We start from the raw sequence: 17026 nt of genomic DNA, 5'->3' as shown, positions 1-17026 counted from the left end.
CTGACTTCAGAAAGTGTCGCGTCGGTATATAAACGGTAAATTTCGTGTTTAAGAGTCTATTTCGCATTTTGCAATTCATTTCGCATCATTTCGTGACAAAACAGGGTAGGAAAATGCACCTCACACCAATCAGAAACATAAAAAATTAGCATTACAATGAGTTATTTCACATTTCGTGTTTTCGTCAAAAACGTAATATGCATGCCTCTACCAATCGCTGAAGACACTGCTATTTCCTGATGCTATTTGCAATTGCCAAGATTTAAGGTTTAGGAGGAGGACGAGGAAGAAGAAAAAGAAGAAGAAGAAAAGTATGAACTACAAATTGACTCGAAAGAAGAAGAAAACGGTAATCAACGTGTAGTAAACATACTGTGTAATGAACTCATATGCGATTAGCAGGATTCAATCCTTACAAGAAAGACCCATGTTCAACTAATATGTCAAAGATATTTAACTGGTGATATAAGGTTTTTCATTATCGCATAATCACATCTGTCATGTAAAAGTCCCACCCGCGTATTATCTTCATGTGTTAAACCTTCGCCCTGATTGGTTGTTGCCGCAGCATCGAGGTAAGAAGCAAGTTACAATTAGAACACGGTCTCGCCAAACGCAGTCTATGGCAGCCATCATTTCTATCCTGGTAGCTACTCCAGCGCCAACCAGGAAATCTACGTCCGTGTGATTGGCTTATACATATCTAATCGTGCATACGATATAAACTCTGCTCTTTCCCTTCCGTTTCTCGCACCAGTCAACTCTGAATGGCTCTTAAGATTCTCGGTCTTGTTGTAAGCTGTCTTACTATCATTCTTTCTCTCTCTTTCCTTTATCCACATTTTGTTCGCAATCTAACAATCGTTCTACTCATTTTCACTGTTTGTGCGTCTGTCACTGTCTATCTTAAGTTTTATTTCATTGATCCTTTTACGAGGAAATACGGCATATCTTATCCGGCCATTATTCCCGGTTTCTTGTTCTGTCTTTCTGCTTTTATCTCTCTCTCTTTCTTGTTTTCTCTCTCTACTTCTTTTGTTCTTGTTCTGTGTTCAGTTCTCATTTTTCTTCTTGCCGCATTCTTCGTTTACATTGGTACAAGCTTTGGCATTTACGTCTCCGTTCTTGCGTTCGGCGTTCTTTTTGGAACAGATGCTAATAATTATAATTTTACTGAATTTATGAACCAACTGTTTTCTCGTCGATAGATTCCTCGATTAGCTCGAAACAATCAGCAGTGTGTTGCACACAAAGACACCAAAAGACGACTGCATTTCGTTAGTTTGTGTAGAGCTTTGACAATAACAAAGGAATGCTTACGAAGAGACAGTCTCCAGCCTGAAGTCCATATTTATTGGTAAGTCATGTTTTTCTCCTAACGTTCTAAAAGTTGAATTACATTTAACATATACAACGCCTGTTCCGCCTACGTCAAAAACTGTTGCATTGTTGGATCGAGCAGCCATGATTGAGGCCAGTTCTTGTAAACATACGGAATTCAAGCGAGTAGGCGGAAGACTGGAACCTTGTTTACGATGTTACATTGTGCAGTGTTTGGTTGTTTAACAGAAACTCACGTTTATCATCGATAATTGTTGATCAGAAGAGAGAACTAAACCTAACTAGCCGAGCCGAGAGGAATATCGCTTTAACATTTTGCTAGCATAACTGCTACGTAAATGCTACCAAAAATTAAATATATATCAAAATTAGAAACATTTACTCTGAAAAGAATAGCAATCGTGAGAACGAAGATATAAATGGCAAAAAAATGCACCAATGAATAAGAGGAATGCTTAAGGATAGAACCCGTCCTATTTCCGTAGCAAACATTCTGGCCGTGTCCCAAAGGTGCAAGACCGTACTTGAAGCGAGCATCCTCCAAGTATGGTCTTGGAGTGCGGTCTTCAAGTCGTGGACTGGAAGTGTTGTCTTTCGAATTGCACTTCGACTGCAGCGCCAAATACGATCAGTAGATAAAACTGAGTACTCGTTGTTTTCCTTGCGTTTTAACCACTTATTTTTCACCGTAGAAATCACATAGCATTTTCAAATGTTCGTACATATGCATTTCCACACATTAGAAGAACTATAACCAACAACTTGCTGGCCCATAACGTATATCTACCTGTGCTGCTCGCTTTCTACCTCCGTGATTTTAAACAAATGAACAACGAGTGTGGAAACCACGTGACCTAGTCACCAACCATCTGTACTGCACGCTGTGTACTTGCGTCCTCCTGTTCTTGGCACTTTCGAACTGTACTAGGTGACGTCACTTCCCCCAAGACCATACTTCAAGACAGAGCCACAGTGTGTGCAGAGAACATCAGCTGTTTCAATTACAATGTACAGTGTCTCTCAAAAGTTTTAGGACAACGACATTTTAAACTAGGCAACCCAATTTACACCAGGCGTTGGTGGGTTGAGTGTAGAGTTAGGCTCAATTTCAGGGTTGCCACATGCACAATAGATATTTATAAAATACGCGAAAGGAATAAAAACAAGTAATATCGTATAAAATTATTAAAAATATCACTATTATATCGCAAGTGACAAAATTCTTTCTGAAAGAAAAAAAAAGTTTTTTTAGTATTTCATCGCTGATGAGTCTGCAGAAAGGAAAAGAAGTGAGAGAAAACGAAAGGTGACAAAGGAGAGGAGAAAGAGAAAACGAAAGGAGAAGAGGAAAAGTAGAGGAGAGAAGAAAGAGAGGATAGACGAGGAGAGGAGATGTAGTGAGGAGAATGGAAAAATATTCTAGGAGAGATGAGGAAAATGGAGCAAAGAAGAGGAGACGAGAAGAGGGGAGTGGAGAGTAAAGTAAAGGAGAGAAAAAGAGAAGAACGAAAAGAAGAGGAGAAGAGTGCAGTGGAGTCGGAAATCTAAGACAGGAGAGGAAATTCGAGGAGTGGAGATGAATGGGATGGAGATAAGATGCGAGAAAAGTAGGGAAGGCGATATAAGATAAAAGCAGAGCGAGCAGAAGGAGGGGAGAGAAGAAGGAGAAGGAGAGCAGAGAAAGGAGGCGGGAGGAGAGAAGAGGTATTTGCAGAAGATATCGTCTCAGCGTCAAGAATTGATGCATTGGTCAAATTATCGACATGAAACATTCAATAACATTTTGAAATGTATTGGAGAATGTATTAGATCGGTTCGAAATGCCTTTTGGCTTAGTTCAGAGCAAGGTAAAATCTTCCATGTAAGATCTTTGATTTTATCTGCGATTATACCACTAAAAACATGAATGTAGTTTTAATATTTATAAGAATTATCCAATTTTTGGCCACCGGAAGGGTTTGAACCTACGACCATCAGATTGACAGTCCTGAACGGTAAACACTACCCTACAAGCTTTCGCTCCTGAAAGTAAGTAGAAGGAGCTGACCAATGTGAAATGTAGATGCAACTCCTTCCTACATGCAATGTGCAAACAATACTTGTTTGTAACAAAGAAAACGAAGGTAGTACGACTCGGCGAAAACATTTAATGGAGAATTGCACATTATGAAAACTTTTCATTCGATATATGCGGAGGTATCCTTGCATTGAACTCGAGTGGGAAAAGGGGTAAAATTAGTCGTTGTCCTAAAACTTTTGAGAAACACTGTACAATACATACAGCACGAGAGGCACGTCGAGTTACACCGTCAATGCAGTGTGCACGGTGTAATTGAAAAAGCTAAAATATTATTCCATGCGTGTACAGTAAACGTTGTAAAGTATGTATTTAATCAGCGTCATTCTTCTCTACCTAAAGCCGACTTTTACATTGAAACAACTAAAATATTCTTACACACATATAGAGTAAATGTTGTCAAGTATGTAGTTTAGCAGCGCCATTGTTTTGTATCTAATAACGTTTTACACGAAACGTTATTCCTCTCGGTTGAATAGTTATCGGCATTTAAAAATGTGAAGTGATACATTGTTTACATCTCACGCGGTCGCCATTACAACTGCACTCGTGGCCTCTAGAGGTCGCATCTGAAATGCCATAAGATTTTTTTGCTTTACACGGTAGCATATGCTTACTAATTTATCTCCAGTGACATGCCCAAGGAAGGGAGGGTTGGTGAGGTCATAAACCCATTTGACCCAGTATTCCTTTTTTTAAAAAAAGAAAAAGAAAAAAAAGACGAACATCAAAGACAGGAAAAAAATGGCAAAATCAGGACTGACCACCAAAGATAGTATGCGTAACCCCTCTCCCTTCCGAAAATCCTGGACACGCCTCTTTTTATCTCGGACACATTTTTTAAAATCAACTCACCAGAAGTTTTTATCATTCCGTATTGAGATTGAAGTAAAATGCGTTCTTCCTGCAGGTTTGGATATGATCCTTTAGGGTGCTGTCGTCTGCCTGCCTTCACACCTAACCTTAACAATGCCCTAATTTTCCATCCTTGTGACTTGGATTTTCAAGACTTAGGAAGGTTTCAGACCGAAGAGACACGCGATACATGTCGATTGGAATGGGCCAATCAACAGCAACGTTTCACACCGTAGCGACACAAAAGGCCGCACAAACCTAATCTTCAGGCGACACGGTGTGAAATCTCCCTTATTAGGCCACTGTCATTGTCACCTCGAAGTAGTAGCTCTTGTTGACCACAGAAAAAAATTCTCAACCGGTGGGAATGCTCCTCAGTTTTCTTCTGTCTCCTATATTTTCTGTGCTTGTTCACTATACAGGCAACACCTTACGATTTGATATACACAGAACATGTAGCCTACTATGTAGACATTTAAATGAAAAATCGGTTGAAGTCAAGGATGGCTAGGTGGCTCAGTTGGTAGAGCCCTGATTTTGGTTCTGGTAGAGCCTGCAATTTCCGCCTAAAATGTCTACATATGCAACATCTTCTTGCTTTCTCTTATCGACATTCATAAAATGTTCGGCAGTCTCTTTATGGTAGTTAAGTGTTTGAATGTGTTTCGAACCCAGTAGGCTTAAACAAAAGTATTTTTTATGCCATGAAATTCTCGGACTGCATATACGAAATTTAGTTCTGGCAAAACTAAATCATCACTCAAAACTTTGATTTTCAGTTGATCTATGCATCTTATTTCTGTTTTAATAAACCACTCCAATATCCGGTACTGCTGAAATATATTCACTTTAGAGAGAGAGGGGGGGGAGGGAGAGAGAGGGAGAGAGGGGCCTTGATCTCTTCGGCCCTCGACCCGAACTATAGTCAGTGTTGCCACAATCTGTAAGAACAATTTCCCTTTCCAAGGGGTAAAATTTCCCTTTTTCGCCCATTTTTCCCCTTCATCTAAAGAATTATTATTATTGTTATTATTAATAATAATAATTAAATATTATCGTTGACCCATGTTCGTATGTATATATAAAATGTTAATCAATTTCACTTTTAAATGCTACGACGCCAGGGGTACCGGGTTCGAATCCCGGCCTGGGCATGGCTGTGTGTGTGTCCATTCATAAATTTCATCGTATCATCAGGCATCCCCATCTTTGCAATTAGCCAAAAGTGGCAGAAAAGCGAAGTAAAATAAACCAAATCAATAAACAATAAAATCAATAACTTTTAAATGTTTTTTTGGAAGATTTAGATTTTATTTCTAAACCAAGCTAAATTTTTTGTTTTGAGATGAAAGCTAAAACTATGTTACAGTTGGCAACTGAAGATTTTCATCAGTAAAAAGCAAAACACACAAACAGAGATTGGATTTAGGGACGCCAATGCCCCTTGTCTTCATCACACCATCAGAAGAGAATTAAAAATATTCTACACAAAATGCTGTTCTAGTAAGGCGCACATATGAAGAGTTTGTGTGGAAAATCACATTTTTGCCTCCCCATAAAAATGTTAAGTTCGGCGCATGGATATACCCGTTTTATTAAAAAAGATATATAGTACATACCTGAGCAAATGTTCTATTTTGGTAAATTTCACATATTAGCAAGTTATTTATTAAAATTTAATCCATTGTTGGTCACTTCTTGCCACTCTGCACGGAATTTTTTAACTTGTTTCCGCGGTATTTTTTCATCTTCCGCTAATTCTCCAGACGTTTTCTTATATATTCTGGAGTTGCAGATAGTCTCCTTTGCTTCCCTTGTTCTCGCGTCGTCCAAGACGGGCACAGCCTTCCACCAAACACTCGCACACGACGAATAACCCATCCAGTGTCCAATGAGGACTGAAGTAAAGTTAGGTTTGCGACAAAGATAACTTTATGGTTTGCACGCGTAGTGTTTGAGGCAAAATTCAGAGAACCGGGGAAAGCTTAAATATACAATATCCTCGGACTCCCACTTCCATAAGGGTGAATGGCCAAAGACCTCCGGCCCCAAACGGTAGCCAGATGTGGGTCAACCCAAATTCCACCCTTCCTCTCAGAACAAAGTATACGACAAAATAAAAAAAATAATAAGTTCTCATTTTCAAAACTGGAATCTGTTATAATGTTTAATATAATTAATGATTAGTCTGTCTTAAAATTTCCCTGAAAATTCACTATTTTTCATCGAATTTCCCTTTTCCCTTAAAATTAGCTCCAAATTTCCCTTCAAAAAGGGAAATTTCCCTTCATGTGGCAACACTGACTATAGTGGAACCACGAGCAAAACAACCTGCGCAGACCCTCGAGTCCTGTGCACCGTACCTCCGCGAGTAGGGGAGGGGGAGAGTTGACCATGCTTCCTTATGGCCCGAGGTGGAGGGAAGAAGGGAAAGGTGCGCGGGGACTTTTCGTCCCAAGGTTTTTTTCCTTGTGGTCGATCTATAGCACTACACTGAGGCCTCGGAAGTTCTACTATCGTCAATGTCTACATTTTCGAATCACTATATCTTATAAAGCAACCAGAGGACGCTGACTGATCTGATAACCAATCGACTGTATGAATTGTCACACTTACCTCTGAAATCTCATTAACCGATTCTTTGTACAGATCAACCGAAAAATGGAATCCGCGTATTTATATCCTCATTATATTCTAGAACGTTCCGCAGATAAAACGATTCGTTAATATTGCCAGTAGTAGACTCCTTCTCTCATTCAAGAACGTACCCTCTCCCGCCTTCCAGAGATTAGAAATTACAACGAATCGCCCTACCTGTGGCGCTAACTTTGTTGTGCAGCTTCCAAATGCTTCTCCGTCTTGCCTCGATAATTGTCTATCTCCTTAAATCATCGTCACATTATTCAAAAAGCCAAAAACCTAATTTTATCTAGTGTAAAATAAAAAAAAATCTTGGTGGGGAGGGGGGTTCGAGCCACCTCAACCCCACCTTGGATCCGTGCTATTACCAATAACGGGTTATAGAACATTCTCCGTCTTGTCTCGATAATTATTTCTCCCAAATTATCATCACATTATTCAAGAAGCCAAAATCCTAATTTTATCTAGTGTAAACAGAAAAAAATCCTGAAAGGGGGCTCGAGCCTTTTGATTCCCACCTTGGATACGTGCTATTGACAATAATAAGGTTATAGAACACTCTCCGTCTTGTCTCGATAATTATTTCTCTCAGATTTATGAATTTATTATCTTCACATTATTCAAGACGGCAAAAATCTAATTTTATCTAGTGTAAATTGAAAAATTTCCCGAGGGGGGGGGGGCTCGATCTACCTTATCCCCACCTTGGATACGTGCTATTAACAATAACAGGGGTATAAAACATGCTCCGTCTTGCCTCGATAATTATTTATCTCCTTACATTATTTTCACATTATTCAAGAAGCCAAAAACCTAATTTTATCTAACGTAAACTGAAAAAGGGTCGAGCCCCCTGTGCCCCATCTTGGATACGTGCTATTATCAATAACAGGGTTACGGAACATTCTCCGTCTTGCCTCGATAATTATTTCTCTCCTAAATATATTGACACATTATTTTATTTCACACCACAAGAAACCAAAAACCTCATTTTATCTATTGTAAACCTAAAACTTTCGGGGGGATCGAGCCCCCTAAGCCCCCCCTGGATACGTGCCTGGCCCCAACCCTTGTCTTCGATTTTATGGCAGGAGGATGGGGAAGAGATGAAAGGCGTTGTTGGGGGACGGGATACCAGGCCCAGTTTACTCTCTTTTGTTGGAAACAAGTGCAGTTACTTTTATTTTTACTTCTTCAGAGCCCTTTCCTTTCAGTTCAATATCTACCGACGGTTGCAGATTATGCTAGATTTGGCTGTTATGCCAAACACAGGGTGCTAGGTGCCAAGGAAGGTTAAATTATGCTAGGTTTAGCACCATTATGCTAAGCCAAGCGTCAGGTTAACCTTGCAGCAGGTTTTCGCATATGTAGATCCAAACGTGCGCGCAAGAATATAGTTCCACTGAGACGGGTTCTATTCCGACACAACTGCATACTTGCAAGAAAACAGTTATTTAATTTGTAAAATACAGACAAAATAATACATCCATTAGCAGGTGTGGACTTGATCGGTTGCAATCACTGTGCAGACGAACTTGGATCCGCAGATTCGCCAACTGGAGTTTGTATTGAGCTGAGGAATCCCTGAAGCCCAAGTGCGAGTCGAGCAAGACTGAATACGTTGCAGAGCGCGTGGAATCCGTGATACCAGTGTTGCACATCCCACTATTTTAACCCTATGTTTATTGTGATTAATAATCGTGCTATACAGCGGCGAGAATGGCTGAATCAAGCAAGGTCTCCTGTTCAGCGAGTGTTATTGTGGGCTTCATCCGAAGGGAAAAGCTCTTCAAATCAAGCAAGTTGTTTAAAATGCATAATCCTCCTTACGGAAACAAGGTCAAAGTAAATCAGGGCGTGAGGTGATTTGCCGTCAATGGGCGCACGAACTGTATCCCGGGTGTTGAATGATTTGCGGTTTGAGTTTAGGAAGAGGAAACGATTGTTTGTTGTTTGACTACAAAAGAATGTCCCCGGTATTAAAAGATATCCCCGTGAGAAGAAACATGTTTATTATTTGGACCAGACGTGCTTTAACTCTGGGAGGGGCGTGGGCGTTATATTGATTTTTTTTTATATATATATATCACCATGCAAAACCACCGCCAGGGCTGAAGAAACCGACGAGAAAGGGAGAGGGGAAGGGGGAGGCTTATTGTTTCACCCACTGACGGCAATGACGTCTTTGTTGAAGGCTCAAGGAAAGGGATGGATGATTAGCAAGAAATGGACAGACCAAGATTTGAATCCTGGTTTAGTGAAGTGATTCATAAATTATAACCAGAATAATAGCAGCAGACAATGCACCTGATTGTATATATCCACAATAACAAATCATACTTTTTTTTTTTGCTGGTATAACTTGAAGTGCGTGTGTCTTACAGTAACAAAGGTTTTCATAAACGTATTTTTTTATAAACCAAAAACAATAATTTGTCATTAAATTCAAGAGGGCCTGTCGTTGTTTACTTATATCTTTGTTTATTTTTATTTTTGCATGCTCGAAATACACACACATGCTCATGGGCGTCCGGAAGGAGGGACAAGGGGGCCGTTCCCTCCCTGGAAAATTAAAGTCAACCAAAAATTATGTATTTCACACATATAATTTCATTTTAGCCACAATAATATGTGTTAATTATTGCATTAACACAATAAATTCAAATTTAAGCAATGTTATTAGGGAACTACACTCTTTTGGGGGAAATGTGACTTGTTTGCCCCCCTGGGAAAAATACTCTCATGTTTCGAAGATATTTCGCATCTATATTAAGTAATGACACATTTTTTAAAATAATTTATGCGCCGAAAGTACTTCTAAAATGTTATGTTTCAGGAGACAAAAAGAAACACAAATATATTCCGCTTGACATGCATGCGGGTTTTGATGTGTTGTGCGGTTGGCAATACTGTGGATTTTCTCAGTGTTTGCGATGTAAGCAGCTCGGCGGTTGAGGCAAGACTGACACTGAAGATTCTGTGCTCAGTTCCCGCGCGGGGACATAAAACCTGTTGCAAACTTAGCCTGACGCGCGGCTTAGGGTTGGCATCGCTGGTTGTAACAAACGTGGCGGTAGCCCGTATGTTAGCTTGTCTGCTCTTCCCTGCGCAATGCCTTCTGGGAACGAAAGCTACCGTGTGAAGCGAAAACTAGCCGAAAAGAAAGTATACTTACTAGCCCAAATCGAAACACAATATCCACCAGGAAATCTGGCTTCGTGTGATTCAGCCTGATCTGCAAGATCATGACCGGTGTGGGATTTAAAAGACAGAAAGCCCTTACCACATTACCACTTCAAAACGTGACGTCACTTCTGCCCGCTGAACGCTCAACGTGAGACAACTTGAAGCTGTCTGGCGCGCCGAACGTGCTGCCTGCACACGGTGGCCAATGGCTACCAAGATTCTCGTTTTTGCCACAGGAATTCTTTGTCTCTGTTTCTTTTTTCCACGTTTTGTACTCAATCTAGCCACCGTTCTACTCATTTTCTTTGTTTGTGCGTTTGTCACTATCTATTTTTGGTCTGATTACGGCTGTGTCCAAAAGGTACAAAGTACATACTTGAAGTACAGTCTTGACGGAAGTGACGTCACCTAGTGCAGTTCGAAAGCGCCAAGCAAACGAGTGTACAAGACCAGAGGACGCAGCACACGAGCGGTGCACACTTGCGATCTGTGCTTGCTTTTCATTCGTTAAAAAAAAATGGACGTCTGAAGTCAATCAGCTGGTAGTTGTAGTTCTTCCATTGTGTGGAAATGTAAGTAAACAAGTTTTTAAAATACTATGTAATTTTATTTATTGGTTTTATTCATATATGCGTGGTTTCTTTCTTCTATAGTGAGAAGGTGTTTAACACATTGACTGCCATGTGTATGATATGTCATACACATGGCTTCTTGCTTCTGGGCCACGTGTATGCTACTCCATACACAAACAAGAACCTGATTCTTGGCCGCGTGTATGGAAACGCATACACAGTTCAAGCAAAACTATATGACTGTTAAATAGCCGTGGCGTAGAGCTAAGATGGGGCAGTAATAATTTTAATTTCTGTAATGTCTTACAAGAGTAAAAAAATCTTCAAAACTTTATTTACGCTTACGTATTCTTTTCACTAGTACGAATGTATTGACAACTAAAAAGGAAGGGTAAATGCGTAAATACACTTTTTTTCTGGTTGGAATTCACAGCAAGCGATAATACATTGTGGAATACATTGCTAGTACATCATAATTCTTACAAAACGATTTGTTATATAATATTTTTTTTGTAAACTTATGTTTCTCTTAGATATATAGATATAAGGATGACATATTTTGTACCGAACACTTTGGAAGTTCAATGATTTTTGTTGAAACACTCCCGGCACATAAAAGGATTTTTGGGACATTTGTCAAATACTGTCTTCACCCACCTGGCAAACTTCCTCCCTGTCGAGTCAGAATTTCCACTTCTGCCATAGATTTTGTAGCAATGTCCACAGCGTCCTTGCTTCTTTCTTCCATTATCCCCTACTTTGTCTATCAAGGGATGAGTTGGAGTTTTTCTGCCTTGTTGCTCAGGTAAAGTCAGTTACTGTCCAGGAGGTAATTATTCAGAAAGAATATTTAGGATTACAAGTTCCCTGAATTCATTTATGTGTATGTTACTGGACTGAATGCAGTCACTGTAGAGAATGTAGGCATTCACGAGAGCCGTTCCCCATATAAATTCAATAATAACTTTCTTGTACCATTTTGTAGTCTTTCGCAGAGCATTCCCATATGAAGCCAACTGATCACTTACGTCAATGAAGGACTTGGCAGTATCGTAATCAACAATTGCGGTAGGCTTTCTAATTTCTGAACCACATCTTTGTGTTACAGTTACCTCTTCAGAAGAGTGAGCTGTAGATAGGACTAACACATCTCTCTTATCTTTGCACTTCAGAATAGTCACACCTTCCTGAGTTTCCTTTCCTACAATATCACCTTTCCTCAATTTATCTTGAAGAACATCTGCTGGCAAATATTTACGGTTAGACCTAATTGTACCGATCAGATGGGTATTATTGTAAATGCCAAGGTAAACAAGAGGAACGCTGGTGCAATAATTATCTGTGTAAAGGCGCCGGCCTTCACCGAGAAGATGTCTTACAAGCTGTAACACAACAGTTTCAGGAACTGACATGTTACCGGCCGTTTATATTTCCAACATAAAGAATAATGTTCCATGTATAGCCCCTGCTGGTACACAACTTGAAAACTTTCACTCCGTATTTATTCTTTTTGGAAGGGATGTACTGCCGAAATGAAAATCTTCCCCGCCATGGTATCATACTTTCGTCGACACTATTTTACCCTGGTGTGTATATTTCTTGGAATCGTGAAATGAGTTTGTTGATGATGTTCGTAATTTTATGTAATGTATCATTAGGGACAACACGTGAATTGTCTGCAAAATGCCACATTCGTAGAAGCAGTTCAAATCTGTTTCTACTCATTATACTTTGGGAAAGATGAAAATCATATAAAGCATTAGTGCTCCCGTAGTCTGATAATTTTGGTACTTTGATCACCACAAAATTTTAAAACAACGTGATATTCGGAAAGAACAAGACAAAATGTGGTAACACAAAGCGAATAATTACGTGTATGAAATCATATACACGTGGCATACAACGTCAAATTGAAAACCTACGCCGCGTGTATAGAAATGCATACACACCACAAAAACCTCAATAATGGGCTCAATTTCAATTGTATTGAGATATTATACATACACATTTCATTCACAGTCGGTCAGTAACAAGAAAATCGGATTGGCCCAGAAGAGATACATTTTCAGTTACATGGTGGCAGTCAATGTGTTAAAAGTGAGAAAACAATTTCTTTTCCCGCGATCGTAAACCATGTTGCGGAATGTGTGAAAATTAATTTGAAAGAGCAAATTTATTTCATATTTCTATAATTAATAACGTGCTGTGTTTTATAAACTGCACGCCGAGTCATGTGTGTGTTGTTCACGGAAAACAAGAGTGGCACATACAGTCGATGTTTGATAATTTTAGTTTCGAAGCAACTTTTGTTGCATTCCTCACTTGTGTTGGCGCTGCAGTCGAAGTGCAGTTCGAAAGCTTTCCGCTTCCAGGCTTCAAGACCGCACTGCGAGTATGCTCTCGAAGTATGCTCGCTTCAAGTATGGTCTTGCAGCTTTCGGACACAGCCAAAGTTACTCATTTTACGAAGAAGTACTTTATTCCATATCCGACCACCATTCTCGTTTCCTTGTTCGGTCTTTCTGCTTTTACCACTCTTTACTTCTTTTTCTCTCCCTCTACTTCTTTTGCTCTATCTTCATTCCTCATTTTTCTTTTCCTCGCATTCCTCTTATTCATTGGTGCATTTTTTGCCATTTATATCTTCGTTCTCACGATTGTTATTCTTTTCAGACCAAATGCTTCTAATTTCCATTTTGGTGAATTCATGAACCAACTGTTTTTTCGTCGGAAATACTTCGATTAGTTCAAAATAATCAGCACAAAAACACCAAAAGATGAGTTTATTACGTTAGTGGTTTGTGTACAACTTTGACAATGCCAAAGAAATGTGCTGGAAGTTACTTCAGTCTCAAGCCAGAAGGCGATTTTCTTGGTAACTCATTTTTCATAGTTTAATTACATTTAATGTTAACCGTTTGTTTCACATATTAATTGTCATAACATGGTCCTAATAGTACATCGCTCTACGATGCCAACTGTCCCGGGTTCGAATCCGTGCCTGGGCATTGGTGTTACTTGTGAGTGTCCCTTCATCAATTCCATCATATCATTCATTACTCATCCTCATATCGCAAGATACCAGAAAAAAGCGACTTGAAATAACCTAATTTAGTCAATCAATATGGTCCTAAAATTTAGATTTTTTGTGACTTCTTTTCTTGGTGTTGTGGATTTTATAAGTATATTATACGTGTGTGTGTGTGTGTGTGTGTGTTACACAATGCGTACGCGCGCACCTAGTCTCACCTTAGGAGGGTTATCAGGGGCAGAATGCGCATTTAACTTCATTTTTCTGTATAAATTAGGGCAATATAATTTTGCTCCATTTTTTAAAACATAATTGCATTCGAAACGTTTTACAGCCTTTCAACACTGCCCCTCCCTTGAAGAAAACTTTGGGTGTGTCTGTGCGATTTGATTTTATTATCGCGAATTATCTCTGGTATAAATATTCCATGTTTATCAACATAATGCGCAATATATTTAGATACGTACAGAACTGTTTCAAGGTGCGTTTACCAACTTGATTCGAGATAATGAATAACAGGACAACGTTGCTTGGCTCAGTTTTCTTTCTATAGAATAGAAAGTGTACATGGGCTTCCCTTATCTATAGATAATAAGGGAAGGGCTCTGTCAGGCATGATAAGATTTCGCGGAGACGTAACCGAACTCAGTGATTTATCCACACCCCTCCTAACACCCCCAACACCCTCCCAAATTTTGATGCCCCCCCCCCGAAGCAGAAAAGTGGAACCCTCCCCTGTAGGGGGGTGTAAATATGGATTTTTATATCAACAATAGAATTAAAATACTTCAACATTAACAGGAAGGAACCATTTGTAGCTCTAGAAGAAGCGTAGTCCACTGGACCTTTCAATCAACTAAAACCAAAGTGTCAAGGAAAGAGGGTGGAATGTGCAGCATCGTCATTTCCAAGAAACACCAGCTCCCTTGACAAGGCTTCGGTAAGCTCTAGGGAACGGACACCGCCATCTGGAAGATGTCAAACTGACCTCTCGCCCTCCTTCCAGGGAGCACGCACCGCACACAGTGTTGACAGTTCAGAATTTGAATACCTAAATAAATATTTCTTAAATACGTTACAGATTTGTAAATTCAACCCCTGAGTCAATTAAATTTAAATTTTGTTCCATTTTCCTTTCAATTCTTTCATGTGAAAAATGTACGATAAAAGTAAAGGAAGAAATTCAAAGGTATACTCCTCGTCCTGATTCCAACCTCACTTTACTTCAAAGAAAGTTCCGAAATATCAGTTTTCCCCCTAAGAACCACATGTCAGATCCACGTGGAGTCCAATAAATCGTCCCTTGAAACCTTTCCCACCAATAGCGTTCGTCCAAGAAATGTCAGCTCTCGTCAATTCCACGTGGACTAAATGAGATGTTGCCAATTCAGTTTCTTTAGAGATTTTTGAACGCGAAGTTGCAGTTGCGTTATCTTTGCTAGGTTGTGTTATTGTATTGTGCTACTTTTTTATACAATATAAAGACCTTGGGAGTATAACCTGTCAGTGAATGAATGGATGTCTAAACACTGCAGGCAAAAGTGACAACATCGCTTTACAGAAAAATAGGTGGTGGCTCGAAACCAGATACGGTTCCAGTCAGCTTCCTCTGGGGTTGGGTCAAAGATGCCGAACTGCTACTACATTCAGGACTTCAGCTATACAGATTTGACTCCTTGTAGTGAATTGTGTTACAATGGTTAGCAACACTGTTTTCTGTAACTTGGGTGAGATGGATGATTTTGGAGTGGTAGAGAAGAGAACAGTCAAATGCCTTAGGTCAGTCTCAGTGTAGCATCTCAGTTCGTGCGTTGTCGTTTTGCTTAGTGTAACAATGTCTGAAACTTTACTACAAAACTGGCTGAAGAAGGTAGAGAAAATTAAACCAGACAGAAAGAAACCAAAAGTGGTGAGTAGAAAAGCAGTGACACTATATGTTGGTATAATTTTTTCTTCAACGGATATTAATAAGTATCAATATAAAATTTACTGACCGAGTATTCGTTATAAAATGACAAGTATTTCATGAAGAACCTAAGTGAATCATTCACGTCTATACCTAAGGGTTAAAACACAGTGAAGCACATCCCTCATCGCTAAGTGCCAGAAACTTGCAGGAACAAGTTTCCGGCAATTCAAAACCATGGAGTCAAATGTGGAAAAACATGGTGGAGCCCCGCTCATCGCAAGATGTTCCCACGGTTTGATCTTGGGCCTCTTGATTCAAGTAGAAGGTTCAAATTTGGATGGTGTCTCTCAACTTCAACACAAAGGATCACGTTGCCTGTACCCTCTAGAAGGAAATTGGTAGAAGTCTGGGGCAACAGACAAGAAATTCAACTGTGTTTCACCAGAAACTCTTTCCACAGTAGGCTTGAAACTTTGGTTTACTTTTTTCTTCTACAGTATGTAAGTTGATTACAAATGGAACTGTACTGCTAATGTAAGAGTATGTTTCCTTTTAATGTGAATGTGAATGAAATAATCAATAACGGTGGCCTATTATAGAAGTCAGTTGTGTTTCCTTTGTTTTTTGGTAGGATGCCTCTCACTGGACCATACACAAATCGCATCATGATAGGGAAATTTTGCTGCCCTGGCTTTTGAGAGAGTGAGGAGCCTGTCCTAATTTGACTGCAGAGCCCAACATCTGTTGAGTTGCCATCTTCACTGGGGAAGAACCTATTGGCTATGGAGCACGGAGAGTCCATCCAGGATATTCAATGAACGTGACTGGGCAACATCATCAGCATGCACCTTCATACTCAGAGGACTATGAAAATTTGAAGCAATTAATTTCTCAGATGTGGATTCAATTACACTGAACTATCCTTGTAAAGTTTTAATTGTAAAAAAAATAATATTAATAAAAAATAAAAAAAATATTTGTAAATTTGTTACACATTGGCGACTTGTTCTAAAATTATTTAATGGTTCTGTAATCAGGAATAATTAATTAGAACATAATGAACCCAGCAATTTTGACTTGTTTTGCTTGCCAATGTTGTAATTCATTACTCTCTAATCTTTTATTTTCCTTTAGGAAAGGTGATTGTAACCCTCCACGTCCCTTTCCCTCTTCTGGTCAGGCAACTGTATATACAGTTACACTTATTGCAACCTAAGGTGCTCCTAAGATATGAAGAAATTCTGAATGAAGGGCAGTGGAAGGTCCCAACATGATCATAAAGCTTTCAAATCAATGCAACACAGCATGATTTGAACCTTATGGCACTGGCCTGCACCATTCAATGTTTGCCACAATAATAGGCTTAGCATAGTTGTGAGCTCTCATCCCTACACCCTTTAAAACATCATTTTGTT

At 39.4% G+C, this 17026-nt stretch overlaps 1 long non-coding RNA gene across 1 annotated transcript; it reads left to right on the top strand.

Moving 5' to 3' along the window:
* The first annotated feature begins 10262 nt into the window (after positions 1-10262).
* LOC145994389 (uncharacterized) lies at positions 10263-16557 on the top strand. The gene is made up of 3 exons (XR_014442350.1): positions 10263-10446; positions 13125-13546; positions 16243-16557. It is a non-coding gene; the product is annotated as an uncharacterized LOC145994389 (long non-coding RNA).
* The last annotated feature ends 469 nt before the right edge of the window (positions 16558-17026 follow it).

Source organism: Lepisma saccharinum, chromosome 10 (genome assembly GCF_977018435.1).
Source record: "Lepisma saccharinum chromosome 10, izLepSacc3.1, whole genome shotgun sequence".
Classification (NCBI taxonomy): domain Eukaryota; kingdom Metazoa; phylum Arthropoda; class Insecta; order Zygentoma; family Lepismatidae; genus Lepisma; species Lepisma saccharinum.
Note: the sequence above shows the minus strand (reverse complement) of the source record. Positions and strands in the feature narration are given on the sequence as shown.